This window comes from Coturnix japonica, chromosome Z, assembly GCF_054131305.1.
Source record: "Coturnix japonica strain WE chromosome Z, WE-NBRP24, whole genome shotgun sequence".
Lineage (NCBI taxonomy): Eukaryota > Metazoa > Chordata > Aves > Galliformes > Phasianidae > Coturnix > Coturnix japonica.
Window position 1 is genome coordinate 41,316,092 of NC_140702.1, and position 18,705 is coordinate 41,334,796.

The 18,705-nt window shown below is 40.0% G+C and overlaps 1 protein-coding gene across 8 annotated transcripts in view; it reads right to left on the reverse strand.

The window, feature by feature from the left end:
- The window catches only part of PIP5K1B (phosphatidylinositol-4-phosphate 5-kinase type 1 beta), an 85,058-nt gene that overhangs the window by 62,889 nt on the left and 3,464 nt on the right, over nt 1-18,705 (reverse strand). The gene's annotated exons all lie outside the window — the stretch shown is intronic.

An 18,705-nucleotide genomic window follows, 5' to 3' on the forward strand; every position in this document is an offset into this window, starting at 1 on the left:
TTGCACCAATATGAACTTTCTTACACATATTAAAAAACACCCCACAGACAGGTTCATAAGCAATATTTAAGATACCATCCTCTTCAGCTAGCTATCTGGATTGTTGTGTTTTTTTTTTTGTTTATTTGTTTGTTTTTTAACATGGGGAAAAAAGCAAAATCACAAACTATAACTATTAGAAAAGGATCTATCATATAAGTCAGCTTCGTAATCACACACAAGGAATAGCGAAAACAATGAGAATAGGACTGAATCAGATAAGGAGACAGTACTCCTATACCCACCAGCACAAGTAGAGGATGAGCACTTCACAGAACTACACAAAGCCTGACACAGCTGAACTCTAAAAACAGACCAGAACCTGTCAGCTTTTCCAAAGGAGAATGAGTTCAAGTTTTCCCACAAATGAAAGAGGTCTCTGATTTCTTGAGAGGTCTCAATAAGAATCTCTGCTTTACACAGAAGCTTTCTGAAGGACTATCTGCACCTCTCAAGCCTTGATTACGACATAGTTAGAATAGGTATACAGTGCTATCTGTAGCTCAGTTAATAAGCCACACCACGGTTTTCAAAAGGTTGAAAGAGATTTCAGCATTCATAAAGAAAAAAACATGAATCACACTATAAGAACTCCATCTCTCTTATGTAATCTATATACTTCTAAGAATCATTAACTAAGGAGAGAACAAAATCCCAGCACGATAAAATACAGTCATTAGCTACAAACATTTATAATTTCCATAAACCGAACTGAAAAAAAAGAGCAATCTAATCAATAGGTCCTCTACAGGAACAGAGTGTTCTTGTAATTTAATGTACACAACACAATACTCCATTTTCTGATATGCCTTACCTGACATTAAACAGCTGGAATGCCTAATTAAATCAATTTAATACCTTTCTGTCAGAAAAGAATTCACTTGCTATTGCATGGTTATATCACCTTGAACTAAAAAAAAAAAAGAAGTCAGTATATCGAGCAGCACATATGTTTTACAAGTATTTATAGAAAACTGACTTACAACAGTTGCTGTTACCAGGGTGCACTTACTACCTCCTAAAGCACTGATATGCCTTCTTCCTAGGAGAAAGCAATCTGATGATTAGCTAAGTAACTAGAGGGGGACAGCCATCAATATTTGGGACTGTCCTGCTACGCTTTTGATTTATAATTAAGAGATCAGGCCTCAGTTTGCTTGCAATATAATACCACTATAAGATCATTCTACTGCAGACCTGAACAGTTTAGCCAGGATCACCAAATGAAGGGCATGAAGAAAACTGAGACAAGTAACAGCCATCCAGACAGTCTTGCATGCCTACCCCCTCCTCATCACTCTGGTAGCATGAGGAGACACAAGGCAGACAGAGATAACCCCTCACTGCGGACACAGGCAAAGCAGAAGGTAACAAAAAAGGTGAACAGCAGTGTCAAGTCTTCATGCAAGGCACAGGATTATATAAGTTCTTGTAAGAAAAGGCTATTAGTTCATGAAGCTAAAGAGGAAATCAGCTAAAGATCTTTACTGAAGTACTCTAGCTGGTGTGTTGGTATGCGTGAAAGTGTATGCACAAGCAAGAGTGACACATGGAATGGAAGGTGAGACACCAAGAAGTCTAAAGACAAAATAAATTACAACAGCTGCTGTTAACAAGCAGTGTCTAACACTAGTCTAGCATGGACACCAGAAAAACTTGACATTATCCATATCTCCCTACAAAGAAAATGGCTTTCAGCAGAAAGTCCTGTTTCAGAGAGATAAGACTTAGTTTAGTATAGCATTTTGGCTCAAGAGGATGAAGGAGCTAGTAGTGATGGATGCCAAGTGAAGCTATGTAGAACAAAGATGAAGACTTAATCTGGTGGCAGCTGGCAAACCACGATCCCTTCAGAGTGGTAAAGCACCACTGACAAGAGTTCTGCATGCTTTCTGGTTGATTCTACACTTGGACGTTTACCTGTATAATGGAGGTAACAAGTTTGTCTAATTAAACAGTGTTTGACTACTTGCTCTACTAAACAGTCTGCCTTTTTTAGGACTGCTGCCTCTGGACAACCCCTCACAGCACAGAGCAGACAGCTCCCAGCACAGTTTTGGAGCTACTTCCACACCACTGAGCTTTGGAAAACACAGGCATTCCGCTTCACAAACACAGACGGGCAGATGGAAGAGGAATCTATGGGGCATTTCATACCACATATCAGTGAGGAAACCCTTCATCCAGTCCTCTGCTCAGAATGTTGCCAAAGCCACCGAAACTCTGCTGGTCTGTGCTTGCCTACACCTTACTCATTTCCTGTATTGTGTTTATGTCTTCACAACAGGAAGAAAACTAAAACCTGCTGAAGAATATAATTTTTTTCACATTGAAGAAGGAAAGGATACAACTGAACAGTGTGTGCAAAATTGGGATGGGGAACAAGAAAGGGAAAAAAAGGAGAAAAACAGGTGAAATGGGCTGAGAGACTCAATAAGAGATTCTGCATTGCTGAACTGGGAGGAGGCACCTCAGTACAGAAGGCACATTGAGGTGCTGGAGCAGGTCCAAAGAAGGACAAGGCCTGTGAAGGGCTTGGAGAATATGCCCTATGAGGAGAGACTGAATGAACCGGGATTGTTTAGTGTGGGGAAGAAGAGGCTGAGGGGAGACTTTATTGCTCTCTTCACATACCTGAAGGGTGCTTACAGCAAGAGCGGGGAATGTCTCTTCTCACTGGTAACAGGTAGAAGGATGAGGGGAAATGGTATCAAGTTGCACCAGAGTAAGTTCAGGTTGGATATCAGGAGAAACTTCTCTACAGAAAGGGTTGCTAAGCACTGCAATGGGCTCTCCAGGGAGGGGGTTGAGTCACCATCCCTGGATGTGCTTAAAAACTGTTTGTATGTGGTACTCAGGGACATGATAGAGTGGAGGGTTGTTAGTTAGGGTACTATGGCTAGGTCGTGGTTGGACTTGATGATCTTAAAGCCTTTTTCCACTTGAGTGATTCTACGATTCTATACACATGTATATCCTATCCATGTATAGGAAAGGCTTTCAGCTTTGGTCTTTTAAAAATGGACAGTCAGTGCCATGACCTTTGGATAGTCAGAAAGGATACTCAGGAGAGGAAAAAATAGAAAATCTATATCTGACAGTGTAGAGCTATGGCACAGGGAAGCCAACAAAGGAAAAAAAAGTATTTTATCCCCATGACAATACAGGTATTTTTGTCCCAACAAGCAGGAATGTCAGTTCATTGTGCAGCACAAGCATATACATTTCAGAAAATATATATCTTTACAGAGTATGTATTACTGTATGTATACATATATGTATATATATATAGTTTAGAAAAAGGACTTAAGATATTCGGTCTGGCCTCATTTGCCTACTGTCAGGTGATTACCACCTACACAACACAGTCAGGATTAACATAACACAACAACAAGCCAAGTTGCAGAGACTACTTATCTAACGTGAGCTGAAAAAAAAGCTTGGAGAAGTGCATCTGCCAAGCATCAGTGGAGGGGATCTGTGCAAACACACCAGCCATCTGCAATACAGAAGCCACTTACTGCTCTGATGACCTCAGTAGCAGGCAATGGTAAAACACTTCTACTTATGTCAAGGTGTTGTGAAGACTGTCACAGTCTCTCAGCTTTATCTCATTCACATATTTACAACCATTATTAGGTGGACCACGGGCTACCCATCCCTGGAGGTGATCAAGGCCTGTTTAGATGGGGCCCCAGGCAGCCTGCTCTAGCATTAAATGCAGAGGTTGGTGGCCCTGCCTGTGGCGGGTAGGTTGGAGCTTCATGATCCTTGAAGTCCCTTCCAACCCAAGCCATTCTATGATTCTGTCATACAGAGAGGACAATCAGGCATCACATCTAGCAAAGAAAAGACTACACATGCACAAACATTCTCCTCTACTAGTTAGTTCCAACATGTAGCTGGTGGACATATTCTCACACATGTGAGATATGATGTGTACGACCCTTAACAGTGCATATCAGTGAGTGAGATCATGCTCAGAGACCCTTGGGCAGAATTTTTCGTTACAGCTCATGAAAGGTACAGCTCATGCTTTTTTGTTGTTGTTTTTATTTTTATTTTTTTAATGCCTGTAATTTCAAACAGCCAAATTAGAGAAAGTAAGAATTCTACATACCTCACTTGAAAAGGTTGAAGTTTTTAAATCAATGCTTCTCACCTCTTACAGTTATCAAGCCTCCACATCTTCTTTCAGTAAGCACCTGAGTACTACTGTCTTGAAGACAGCCACTTACCCTTCTGTGCTGTCATTTTTTTTTATTAACAATAATACTTATATATATATGTAATGTGAGCCACTGCAAAGTTTCAAGCACCTCAGTGACAAATAATTGCAGAGCAATTATTTGCAGATAGATCGATGTGAACTATTACCGATGTATTTTTCATGTACAATTTTGGCTATGACAAAAAGCAATTACAACAAAGCATTCTAGTGCAAGACAATTAGAGAAAAGTAAAAATAAGAAGAAGTGCTTCAGTTCTCTAAGTTAAGAATCAGCTGTAACACTTTTAAAAAGAAAGAAATGTATGCAAGAATTCAGCAAAATATAAAACATTGCTGTTTTTTCCAGTACATACTCTGTCAATACAGGGAGACATCCTCCTGCAATTATTTCAAATATGTATCTACTAGAAGATGCTAGTAAAGCACATTTTATAACATCTTCCATCCATACTTGGCCTTCCAAATGGTCTTTTGCTATGCAAAACACATGGAATTGGAAGTCGAGGTACAGAATGCGCTATAGCAGAAAGCAACATCTACATGCAGAAAGGATTTTACTTCCATATTCTCTGTGTGGGATAATTCAATGGTTAAAAAAGGAACCTTTGAGCTGAAGGAAGCAGCTGAAGGAGCAAGATGTGAACCTGATGTGCTTGAACATTTATTTTGCAAAATTTCTGTTACACTGTAGTTGCAAACTGAACATACCTGCTTCATATGCTTTTCCTATCTTACACCAGAGACCAAAGATAGCCATGTAAGGGGGTGATGTACAATGGCAATTAACCAGAGAAGACTCAAATGACTGAAATTACTTTTGCAAAATGTTTGGGTTTTTTTTTGTTTTTTTTTTTAAATAAGAGAGCGTTTACCATGGACATTTAGACCTCACGTACCTTTTCTTTTCCTTTGTCATTATATTTTGCAAAACAGATCAACGATTAAAGAGAACAGAGAATGAAAAGCCCGTATGAGAAGGAAAATACTTTGCATAAGTCACATCCATGTTTAACTACAGGCGCTGAGAGAAAAACACAGGATATCACCATTGTGATTTACCTGCATTTGCATCTCACAGTCATGTTTTCCTTAACTGCAACACCTAGTTTTCCTACATGGGTACTTCTGCACTGGTTTCACAAGATGTTCATATAAACATGAGAAAACTGAGGATGACAGAGCGATGAAGCAAGTTGTCCAGAGATGCTGTGAAATCTCCTTTTCTGGAGATATTCAAAACCTGCCTGGATGCTTTCCAGTGCAGACTAAAGTAGGGAACGAGCTTTAGAGGGGGGTAGATGACCTCCAGAGGTCACACAGAATCACAGAATTTCCCGGGTTGGAAGGGACCTCAAGGATCATGTAGTTCCAACCCCCCTGCCTAGCAGGGCCACCAAACATACACATTTACTAGATCAGGTTGCCCAGGGCCCTGTCCAACCTGGTCTTGAACACCTCCAAGGACGGGGCATCCACAACCTCACTGGGCAGCCTGTTCCAGGACCTAACCACCCTTCTAGTAAAGAACTTTCCCCTAACATCCAACCTAAATCTTCCCTCCTTCAACTTAAAACCATTTCCCCTAGTCCTGCTATTATCAGCCCTTTCGAAGAGTTTACTCCCCTCCTGGGAGTAAGTTCCCTTCAGGTATTGAAAGGCTGCAACCCTTCCAACCCCTGCAATTCTATGGTTTGTAAGTGCAGAAGGAGCTCACCTCTTTATTTTTGCACAGACTACAGTAACACTGCTCTTTTGCAGGGCCCACAGAGAATGTACTGCATTGGACATTCGGTGCTTGAGGCCTCTTCCTTATCATGCCTCATCTAGGATATAACGACATAATTTCCAGCTATGTCAGACTTATTACTTCACATATTCACTAACTTTTTAAAAAGCATTTTTTCAGGGTGATGCTTCCTATTCAAAACCTGTGCCATCTTGTCTTTTCAACTGAGCCACACTATTAGTAGATAACTGCTGTTCTGAATGGTACGGACTGTCTACTCAGAACAGCAGTCCTCATATTCCACAACTAAATGGTACTTATGCTCCCAGAATAATCCCAAATATGTTTATTTTAAATTTTGCAGCTAGTTTTGACAACTGTTATTGGGAAAATGTGCATTTGATTATAAGGGAAAAATCTAGCACAATTCTCTCCCCAGCCCCAACACTCTGTGTCAAATGAAATTCATTAATTTTTTGAACATGAAGGTAGCCCACATATACACCCTGAGCACGCTTTCTGAGGAATGCATTGTTTCATCAGTGTCCTGCTTGAGATAGGACCCAAAGAATTGCCTTTGCAGCACATGAAATGATTTTGACAGGACACTACAGTATCAGCAAGATTCACTGCTACATTCCCACACTCAACTTTGTCACTGCACACTGTCCCAATATAGTTCCACCCTATCACTTGGCACCACGCAGTGTTATTTCCAGAGGCCTGTAATATCTGTAAAGGTGAGATGACATTGCCAAAACTGACTACGTGAATGATGAGCTGTCCACACTCACTCCTTTGAAGTGCTCTTCTGGACAACATTCATAAATTAGGAACAAGGTTAAGTATCAGAGAAGAGGCACAAAAGCAAGAGGAGAAACACTGCATGCTGTTTCTGAAGAAATCTCTCCTCCCAACCTTCTGCACCACTATGGCCTTAGTTTGGATTACTTTCACCAGCACAGTGTTTGCCCATAAGTCACAAGACAAGATAAACAAGAGTGAAAGATCCAGTCAAACTGCAGATTTTTTACTCCCATTTGATTTTCAACACTAGGAAAATAAAATTATTCCTACGTTTAACTGCAGGCAGAAGTAGGCCATATTTCAAAAAAAGCAGGTGGAGTTATCTATGTTGCACACCGAGCAAAGATGCCACCCTTACTGCAGGAACTGCAGAAGTATCCACACAGAACAGGAACAATAAGATCAGTCCTAAGTCAATAAGACGAAACCTGCTATCTCCTTAAAGTCCACAGTTCAGAGCTGTCTAACAAAAAAGCATTCTAGTAGCTTTAAAAATCCTGTGCATAAAGACACCCTTAGAAGTGAAATTTCCCTTCAATACTCATACACTGGGTCATCAACACTCGTATCTTCAGCTAAGACACATCCACCTCCAATGGGAAGAGATTGTGTATTTCAGATGTCAAAGAAGCTATTCGCCACTTGGAACAAGTCTTTAACTACTTGTTGATAGAAGCATGATCTGAAGATTAACTCAGAACATGGAATAAGCTGTAAAAAAAAACATACCTGAAAATTTTATTCCAGACAGGAAGGAATGATACTTACCACATGTGGTCCTGCAACAGACTGGAAAGTGGAAGCTCCCCTCATTCACCCACCCTCAAACTGATACTCCCCCTACTCTGCAATGTCCCAATGCCAGAACTCTTTAATGTGACACATTTTGCATGAGTTACCAGTAGTGCACATCATACTACAGTCAGTTCATTTCCTATGAATAAGCTGGAAAAAGTAAAACTATGCAAGGTAAAAGGAAATAATATTTAAGGAAACACTATCAAAAGAAAATCTGGAGCTACTGCAGTATGAAAACATCTTTAAAATAATTTCTAGTTCCTTAAGTATTATTTGATGTTGCTTGTAGCGCATAACCAGAAGCAAAGTCCTGTTGTTAAGAAGCACCGTTTTAAATGTTATTTTTATGTTGCAACCAAACAATGGCCCTTACATTCCATAATACACTATGGGTCCAGACAAGACTAACCTGTGCTACTTCCTCACCTTCCACCCCAACACAGGACAGCAACAAGCATGCAGAAATCATACTGAAAATGATAAAAGCAGCTCAGTTCCTGACAGTACTGTACAAAAACAGTGTGTACCTGGACAGCTTTATGAGGACTTATTTCAATGATTACAGGAGTTGCACATATTTCCCGAAACACTGCAGGCACAAGAATCTCTTTTTCCTTACTTTGTATTGCAGCCTGTCTGCATCAGAGGTTGGAAAGGGAGGGAGAAGGCTCATGAAAGCGGATCCTACTGAAAATAAACCAGCTTGTTAATTCTAGGCAACCATTCAGTCTTGCAATCTGCTTCAGCTTCTCATTAAACTGCCCACAGTCCAACTTGGTAGACAGCAAGGATAAACTACTGGACTTAACTCTGCAGTACAATTCACAGTTCAAATACAGCACCATTTGCCTATGTGCAAGAGCTGCTCCATAAGTAATGTCTCCTATTTTAAGATGGTGGCCCACAATGTCAGAGACAGATGTAGGTGGTGTGGCAATAGAGGTTGAACCTTCCCACCAATATTCCACTACATGTTGTTGCTGTGTAACAGATGGCAGCAGAGGGGCACTCTGATGCAATGGCGTCTGACATGGTGCGCGTATGGAGCAAAGGTGTGGCATGGTGTGGAAAAAAATGACAGCCATTTACATTCATTGATGTTTGCTGAATGTTTGTGGAGACCAAACAGTGGATGTGAGCACAGTGAGGTGGCTGGTGTGTTTCAGCAGTGGTGACAGCGGGTCACCTCCACCGATGCAGGCTCTTGTTCATTTCTGGCAAAAACTCGTATCTAATGGCAATGATTATGTAGAAAAATAATGCTTTGCAACTGAGAATTTGCTCTATCAGAGAGTTATTATGTTCTTCAGCATTACATAGCAGGGATTACTTTCAGAGAGATCAGGTAGTAGACTCCTTGCCTTGTAGGTGAGAGAGGGGCAAGCAACACCACTTGCCCACCAAGTATCCACACTTCTATTCACAAATCACTTCAGAAAAGTTGTGGATTGTAAAGCATCACACACTTGATGCAGGACGTTAAATGCCCTGTACCCTTTCTACGCCCAGAAAAGAGACGAGGCTGAACTCCCTGACAGGCTTTAACCTCTCCCCTTCCACTGTGCAAAACAAATTTTCATCAAATGTGAGCAGGAAACATGTTATTAGTTTTGGCTTCTAGCAATTCCACTGGACACTGACTAAGGGTAGCAGGAAGCACAATTATGCACATTTGCAAATGTTGTAATGGCACACGCTATTCTTTCTCTACAGTTTACACTAGGACAGCAGGCTAACAGGGAAAAGCTTTCCTTCTTAATTCTTCTTTCCCCAAGATGAACTCCGCTGGCCATGCAACTCAAGGCTCAAGTAGCAATTTTGGCAAACAACTAGGGTACAGTTTTGCCCACTCTGATGGTAGCTATGAACACTTCAAAAGAGGATGCTTACTGATTTCATAACGGTACAGTAAAGCTCTATTTAGAAGCTTCAAGAAGATTATCTGAAAGAGTAATTTTCAATGCTAGTTTGAATCGCACAAGAAATGCACACAGCTTCCAACTTGAAAACACTCATGTTACAACTTCAGGGAGGTCTAATGCACTTTAGAAAACATCCCCTAGACTTGCTTCTAGTAGTAGGATAAGGAGCAAGAAGGAATCACCCCAATGGATGATGACACCCACAGCCTAGTAAACCAATTAAGTTTCTACTGCCAAAACTTGAATCACACAAGATGTGTTCAAATTCTTAGGGCATCACAGTACGATTGGGGAGGGAGGGGGAAGCCTGTTCAAAAAATCTTGTATTTTGAAAGAAAATCTGGCTCAAAACTACTTCCTTAACTATAATTCCCCACCATAGCACAACTTCAGATCAAAAAAGCTATGCTATAAGTATTAGCAAACTTACCATCCCATCCACTTTTACTAGAAACCAACTTGACTTCAACTTTACTTCAAGCAGACTTGAAAACAAAGAAAAATATATTCTTTTCATCCCTGCAAAAAACTTCATTTAAGCCATACGCAGGCATATTAGGCTGAAAGGGAATATACACAGCATAAATCCCACCCAACTCCAGAAAGAAACTTTAGAAGTAAGCTGAAGAACATTTTCACATGTCTGCATTGTTTTTACATATATACATAATAAAGCTTTATATATAATTTTTCTGCCTACATTATATATTTCATCTTCTATAATTCTGTGTTTTACTAAAAAGACATATACGTATGCAGTACATATATTTTGTCACTAATAGGCAGTGATACACTGCACAATATCATCTATAAAATGTAACATCAGAACACAGAAGCAGAAGTAGTAAGAATAATATTATAATAATATAATAATAGTATTTCCAAAATAAGGAAATAATCCTGTCTTCTTTGACCAGGTGAAAGATTCTCATTACCTAGAGAAGGATCCTTACTAGCAAACCAGGACATTATCAGTAATAGGCACAGGACCTGCAGTGCCAAACACACCAACAGACCACGTTCTAAACAATCCTATTCTGGCTGAGCAGCAACAGGAATTTGTCCCACCGAAATCTAGGTGTCTGAGGATAGTTCATCTCTGTACACAGACTTATGAAGAAAACCACTGTAATCATATTTTGCAATAATTCAGCAGAAATCAGTGCAGTGGAGCTGCAGTAATCTCAGGTGTGCCATTTCTAGGCAAGCTGGAGTAACACTCCTTCCAAGTTAGCTTCTGCTACTCTTGTCATCTCCTTGTTATTTGTCATCACGTAGCACAGCAAAGTTTAAACTGCAACAAATGGCATTACTTTCCTCCCTCTACCCTTAGTAACCATTGTAACCATCTTTTGAAAAGATAGTTCTCTCTGAGGGTTCAATTCACTGCAGTATCTGCAATGCTGCAGAGAGCCCAGTACTCTTGAACATCATCTAAATGAACAGATGGAGGAACCAAAAACGACCTTAAAACTTCCCAGCACCACTGCTGGTACAGATAATTATTCAGCCATTGCCAAGTCTGATTCTCAGACCCCAACAAAACAGATACACTAAAACACTGTTTTATAATGACAAACAAAAAGTCACTTAATTGAATACATGGCATGAAATACATTGTCAGGATCCATTAATAAGAACAGATGCTTCATAACAACAAATTTAACTACGCTGGATTTTGCTAGACAGCAGCTATGATCCTAAAATGTTACCCTTTCCTGTCCTCCCTATCCTGTATCACTTCTTTTACCAGTTGGATTTTAAACCCAATAGAAGTTACAAGAAAAACATGAAAGAATTGGATTCCTCTCCCCTCCACTGCCACATTACCACCATACTACCATTCTCACTTTGTAGATACGCATCATTACATCCACCTAAAGATCACTGTAAATCAAAGAATTGTCTCATTTTTCACTATACCTTTGTACTTACCATCGCTATAAATATATCACTAAAACATTTCTGTTTCGAGTAGTGACGCTTTGTCACTGTATTGCAATGTTGCCAACACTTTGAAAAGCATTCCTATTTCATTAAACAAGTTAAAAACCTGAGAGAAACCACTGTTCCTGTCATTGGGTCCACAATGTCAAGTTAAAGATGTTGCTTAGAAGCAGTTTTCACTCTACTTTTACTCCTCCAATTCAAGAAAAGGAGAACTGTATCCCTCACATGCAGTTTATCATCCCCTGCAGATTTTGCAAACAAGAGCTAAAATTCTTTTACTAACATCCTCTTGTAACAAAAGTTTAAAAAATAAAAAATAAAAAATAAAAAGAAATTGCCTTACAAACAACTTCCCACCACAGTCTGTTATTAAGCATTTAGTTTCAGCTGAAGGCAGATGAAACTGCTACTGGCATCTTCAGCTCCTGTTTAAATACTTTGGTTTTATTTATATTTATTTATATTGTAGTTTTACTGTAGGTATGGCAAAGGGAAGATGGTTGGACTAGATGACCTTATAGGTCCTTTCCAACCTTGTGATTCTACGATTCCATGATTTTGGAATTGCACACATGTATGTTCACCTTTGCTACAGCTAGTGATGCTATCCTGATATTCTACATTAAATAGGGCCTTTCCTTGAAATTAAAAAGATAAAGACTGGACATTAAAGCAATCAAGCTTCCATAGACAAAAATAAAGAACACCAAAGGAATTCCAGATAATGCGTCAGTTGCATCAATTAATCTTAAACCAAAGTGCTGTAATATCTCCACATACAACATATGAACAGAACAGATAATATTAAACTAAACACTCCGGTATTAAACTGAAGCACTTTCTGGAGCCCTCCGCAGCTAAGGAAAACTCTCCTGAGTTTTGCAAAGGTCTATGAGTTACTTGATGTTATTGTCAGAACCAACTCCAGCAAGAGTCATGTCACGCATGAAACAACACAAAACAGTTTTAAAGAGATTTTATCATAATTACTGTGGTTTGAGATTCTGAAATAAACCGCTATGGTAATTTGCTCTAGGGAGGTGTGCCTCAGGGTACAAAAAGAATAAAAATAGATCAGTCTGCATCATCACTCCTTGGAAAGACAATTATGTAAGCAAGGCTGGAATATGACACGGCAATATGTGTGCTTCCCCCCCCCCCAAGTAGAGAAGTTAAGCAACTTAGCTTCCAGCACATGGATGTACGGAAGTTTGCTTTACTACTGCAGTTCTCAGGTATTGTCTTAATTTGATAAAAGCCGGTTCATTAGCCTTTTTTTGGTTTGTTTGTTTGTTTGCAAAATGAACTTTTAATTACTGAAGCACAAGCCTTTTTTGGGAAGAATGAAACGCTTAACTGGGTAACACCATACTGTGACCAAGGAGACCAGACAGACCTCCAAACAAGTCAGTTGGAGGTGATGTACGTTCCGTAGATCTTTATGGTAATACGTGGCACATATCTCAGAGGCACATCCCTCTGCAGCTCTCCATTTGCACCAGCACAGGGCTGATGTCTGTCAGTAGGTCTGAGCACAAACACCTGTGGTGCTATGCCACAATTCTGACAGAGACTGCATGGACTTAAACAGAGATGGCACTAAAGGCTCTTGGTTAGGATTCAACATCATGCGCTCACAGATTGTCACCTCATACTAATTTGGAGCTATGATTAAAGTGTTGAGATGTAAAGAGCACTTCTGAGAAGGACACAGTCCATAATGTGTGTATGCTGGGAGGAGTCAAGGAGAGTGCTAAAGGTGACTGCACTTAATTGTACAGATGTTCATGCCTGCTTACTAGTTAATCATTGACCTCCACATAACATCAAGCAGCTGTTAACAAAATTCTTTTCTTTCAATCACATGTAAATAAACTAAGGCAACAAAAATATAAGGTAGGGCACAACTGCTTCAGGGCTGTGCTGAATTCACAGCCTGATCTTAAATGCACTTAATTACAATCATCTTTCCTTGTGCGAATTCAAAGATGAGTTCTTTGTTACCCAACCACTGTTGGGATCTTTATACCACTTCTCTTCTTGGGAAACTCAAGTAAGCAGAGTATCAGTCTCCCAGATGAGCCTGGCATATCAATCTCTAGATCCATTTTCCATGCCCTGGAGTTCTCAGTTCAAACACTGAGATTTGTCAGACCCTGAGGTCAGAAACATGCTAGGAACATCATATTTGAGCCTTACTATAAGGAGACTTCAGATACCAGAGAAACACGGCTAATTCTATAAACTGGAATCTCCAGAGACAGAGCAAACCACGACTCACTTTCCTCTCTAAACAAGATTTCTATTGGTTCACGTGGTAACAAAATACTGTTAACATCCATTACAAAAATTCAGAGATATTTTCTTTTCTTAGTTTTGCAAGCTAAAGTTATCTAGCTGTGCAATTGGTATTTCTAAGGTAACTGCATTGACATCTAAAATTAAAGTGAGACAAACATCTACAATCACCCCTCGCCTCTTTACAACTAGGGTTACAGAGAAAAGCAAAAAAGCCACTGTATTAATTAGCAGTAGTTAGTTTAATGACTTACCAGTGTGCTATTGGAAAGGCAAAGGCAATTGACTGTTTCAGCTAACAGATGACATTAAGCTCAATTTGACCCACAGTACTAAGAACCAGTAACTGTAAAGAGTTATTTGAAATCCTTTTCTTACACTGATGCTTTCTATGCTAGCTCTTCAAGAACTAATATTAGAACCAGTAACTTAAAAATGTGGTTTGAAATGTGTTTGTTTTACACTGAAACTTTGCACACTTGGTCCTAACTAATCACAGCACAACAAAAAGTTTAAACAAAATATCCTTGGGAGTACATCTCAGACCAGAAACTGCACATGCACCATCTTAACCTAGATAGTTACAGTTATGAACTACTTCTTTTAACCCCAGAAGCTTACTGCTTGCATTGCTATTTATGTGGTCTTCATGAATGACTACCTTTTTTTTTTTTTATTATTGAAAAGATCTGACAGTTTTTAAACTTTCTTCTGTTTCAGTATTGGTAAGACTCCTGCTAAAAATTACTGTTTCATCTAATTACAGCAGAATTCAAAAAGGTACCTTGAAATTACACAGGCATTCGTGTTTTCATTCAAAGGTTGGGGGTTTTTTTGGTGGGTTTTTTTTGTTTTTAAATCTCATACATGAATTCAGTATTTCCACACCCAGCATAACACTGCATGATACGTGTTCTTCTGCCTTGAAACTATATTTCAAACTACGCTTTCAGCAATGTCATCTCTGCTTTCTGCATGTGAATTTCCAACCTGACATGACTGAAGATTGGAGTAGTCACAGTGGCACATCTCTGTAAGAGAGCACCATCACAACTTCAGCAAAGTAAAACAACCCAAGAGAAAGTGACAGTGAAAGAGAGCCATCCTTTGTCATCCACGGTCCCACTACCTTCAAACTATTCTGCATACGAGGACAAGCCCTGAAACAAGCAGGATTTCAGTTTGGGTTTCTTCTTTTATTTATGCTGCTCAGAATTACATAGTAATATTATTTGCTAATTCCACAGTGTCCTACTGTACTGATCTACAAAGAGCTGGCAAAGGATTTACAGTGTAAACAAAACTCAATAACATAAAATGTACAAGTATCGGTATTTAATAAGATGGCTTGTTACATCATCATGTTTGTATTAAAAACAAAACCAGAAGCTGGGGACTCCTATGAAAAGGTTTTCTGTTTCCTAGCCAAAATCCTACTTATAATACTTCCTTTGTTTCTCTATTGAACGAAGCGACTGAACTTCATGGGATATCTCTCTTCTCCCCCAGGATTCTCCCACAACCACTCTGAATGTAAATATTTTCTCTTCTTTCCACAAAGCGTGCGTGAAGTTAAGCAGTGAATAAAGGACACCAGTCTCTCAAAGGCTTCTATGTATGCAGTCTTCACTCACTGAACAGTACCCTACACAACTATCCATACTGACTTTCCCCAGTTAAACTCAAGGAGAGTCGCTAGCCTTGGCAGAACCCGGGTATCAAGTGTGGCCTAAGGCACGATCCTCCATGTAAAGTAAGTCACACATGCCTTCTTCTTTCCAGACCTCTTACCCAGAGCATGAACAATGCCTTCAGAGCCACAGAAGTACCATCCTATCTCTTTTCAGCTTGGTGACTAGGAGCTGGGCAGATTGGGTAGGAGACCTCCACAACCAGAATTTGTATGGTAGGAGACCACACAAATCAGAACCACACCCTCTACTCTTTGAACAGACTCACATAAAATATGACACAAAGGAAAATAGAGAAGGTCCTAAAGGGAACCTGCAGGTATGGATGACTGCTGACTGTGCTTTGCAAAATGAAGAAGTTAAAGGTGTGACCATCTCTAACAAGAGCTAAAAAATCATCAACCAAAAGATTGCACTGCACTGCAACCTCTCCATCAGCTGCAAAGAGAAATGCTCACCTCTCCATCCTCAGATAAACCCTTTCTAATATGACCAGCAGACACTTTGGGGAAAAAAAAAAAAAGCTTCCTTGATGTACCACTGGAGTATTTACAGCCTTAGCAATGGCTTTTTAGAATGATACAGACAAAAATATTCAGACAAACCATATAGTCAAACCAAGCCCTCTCAAACGTGCAAGACACTACAACATGAAAAGTCACACTGAAACCTGATGTCCAAGACACACCTCGCACATCTCTTACTAGAATTCTGAACTGAAACTGAAATAACTTTAAATAATGAAAACAATTAAGGAAAAACAACACAGCTTAGATGAAGCTACTGATTATGATAAAGTTCAGTGTTCCTACCTGAGACTGTTTGGGTTCTTTGCAGCCATTAAAAAAATGTCTTCCTTTATCAAAGATTGTCAGACAAACCGAATTTGACTGACCACACACTGTCCTACTGAGGAGGAAGCATCAACAAGCTACACAGTGCAAACTGACACATAGTAAATCTGGGCATGGCCTCATACAAAGACTACATTGCTCTCAGGCAAAACACCTGACGCATGACACACTAAAATCAAGCCTCTAATTAGGTACAAAGGCAAAGAATATCTGCAGAACCTTCCAGTGCAGAAATCCACAGAATCTCAGTATCCTTACATTCAACTCATTCATCCACTGAAGATTTCTGCAGAAAACATATGAAATTCTGAATTGTTTAAAAAAACCCATACATTTACAGTTTGAATTAGGAAACAAATACAAACACGAAAAATCACATATTGAGCCCAAATAATTATTTTCATTAATCTTCTTATTAAAGGTTGGCAGCAGCAGTGGCTGCAACGGGTTTTTTAATTACCCAAACTAAAACTTGGCTGCTACTCACTTCTCTGTGTCTTGAATGCTTACAGTGGTTTACCAATAAATGAGTTTGCTGGGAAAATGAAAGCAGACAACAAAAACCCATTTCCCAAATCTTGTAAACCGACCAACTGCAAAGAGCTCTCCTGATCTCTCAAGAGATCAACAGAAATCTTTAGTATACCAAAATCTTAAAACTATTTTTAAACAGTTTGACGTGCAGCTTGCAGCTCTGTTGTTGCCCTAAACATCATCAGTAATTGCAGCCTTTCAGTACCTCAAGGGGAGCTACAGGAAAGAAGGGGACAGACTCTTTAGCAGGGACTGTGGTGACAAAACAAGGAGAAATGGCTCCAAGCTTAAAGAGAGTAGATTCAGGTTGGATATAAGGGAATAGTCTTTAATAATGAGGGAAGTGAGTCACTGGAACAGCTTGCCTAAAGATGTGGTTGATGCCCCATCCCTGAAGACCTTCAAGGCCAGGCTTGATAAGGTGCTGGGCAACCTGATCTAGCCGTGGTGTCCCTGTTCATTGCAGGGGAGTGGGACTAGATGGCCTTTAAAAGTTGGCCCTCCCAACTCCATCTAAGCCCTCCCAACTCTACTCCATCTAAACTTCTCCTGAGTTTACAAATCCAAGCAGAAGCAGCATTCTAGAGCTGGGACCCAGTCGCAGCACAGTGGCACAGGACAAAAGCTCCCACCACAGCTGGGACTAGCTGCGCTGTGACCAAAACAGTGACAGACACATCCCTGCTGCAATTAAGCTCTCACTTCACTGGCACCTAGATGACTTGCACAGGTACCCCAGCAAAGAACTCATGGAAACAAACTTGGCAGGAGAATAAAGCAAATGAATTTCCCAGACAGAAGGTGACAGGAAGTCCTAAATAGAAAACAACCCAAGGAGAATTTGTCCCTTTTACCCTCTGCAGACACAGACCAGCCGTGGGGTTCCAGTAGCTATAGCGTCTGGCCACAAAGCAAGATCCAGACCAATGCAGACTGGAGACGTGGTGTGGACAGCAGCTCTTGCAACCAAGTGTATTTCCCCCTCCTGAATAGGGATACTGACAGCAATCTCAAATACAGTTCTCTCAAGGTGGAAAGCAGTAGAAAAGTCTCTACCTGCTAACCTCTTCCCCATTACCATCTGCAGAGCCCCTTGGTGCCAGAGTGCAGTCCTGAAAATAGCTGTACCAGCACATCACCTGCTGAAGAGGTAACTGAAAAACAGCTTCCCTCCACACCAGTATCTTTTTGTTAACCCAGATCAGTTCAGTGGTCCCATATTACCACTTAGCCCCACCAACCATTGTGCAGCCACAGACAAAAAAAAGTGGCAAACTGCCACAACAGATGCAGTATTTTCTGTCAACTTTAGTGCTGAAGGCAACTTCCCACTGCTGTTCACCAAGCTTCCAATTTCAACACTAGTAGTCTCCTCTGGTTCAAAGAATGTGGAGCTTTAAACAAGATTAAATAATTACATTTTTAAATTACAGCAATATTCCCAAAGCTAAATGGTAATCCATTTTTAACTGTTTATAAAAACCAAACCATCCTCATATTTGTGCTCATTATACTTAATATAATTCTGATAATAAACTAGCATCTTCATACAAAAATCATTAAGCTAGTCCTTTAAATTTTCATTTGTCAGAGAACTGCATAACAGTATGTTTATGTAGAGACAAAAGGAGTTAAGTGGAACCCAATGCTGGATCCCTGGTACTTGTGCTTGTTTGCAGACATTCCTCAGCACAGAAGGGACACTTCCAGTGGTTTACTGCTGCCTACGTAAATCCAAATACCACAGTTACACAGATGACATCAAATCTAACCAAAGGATGACAGACACAGGGAACTGGCAGTGGCGTGTGGTCACACAAGGGACAGATCTCAAAGACAGAACTAACAATCAAAA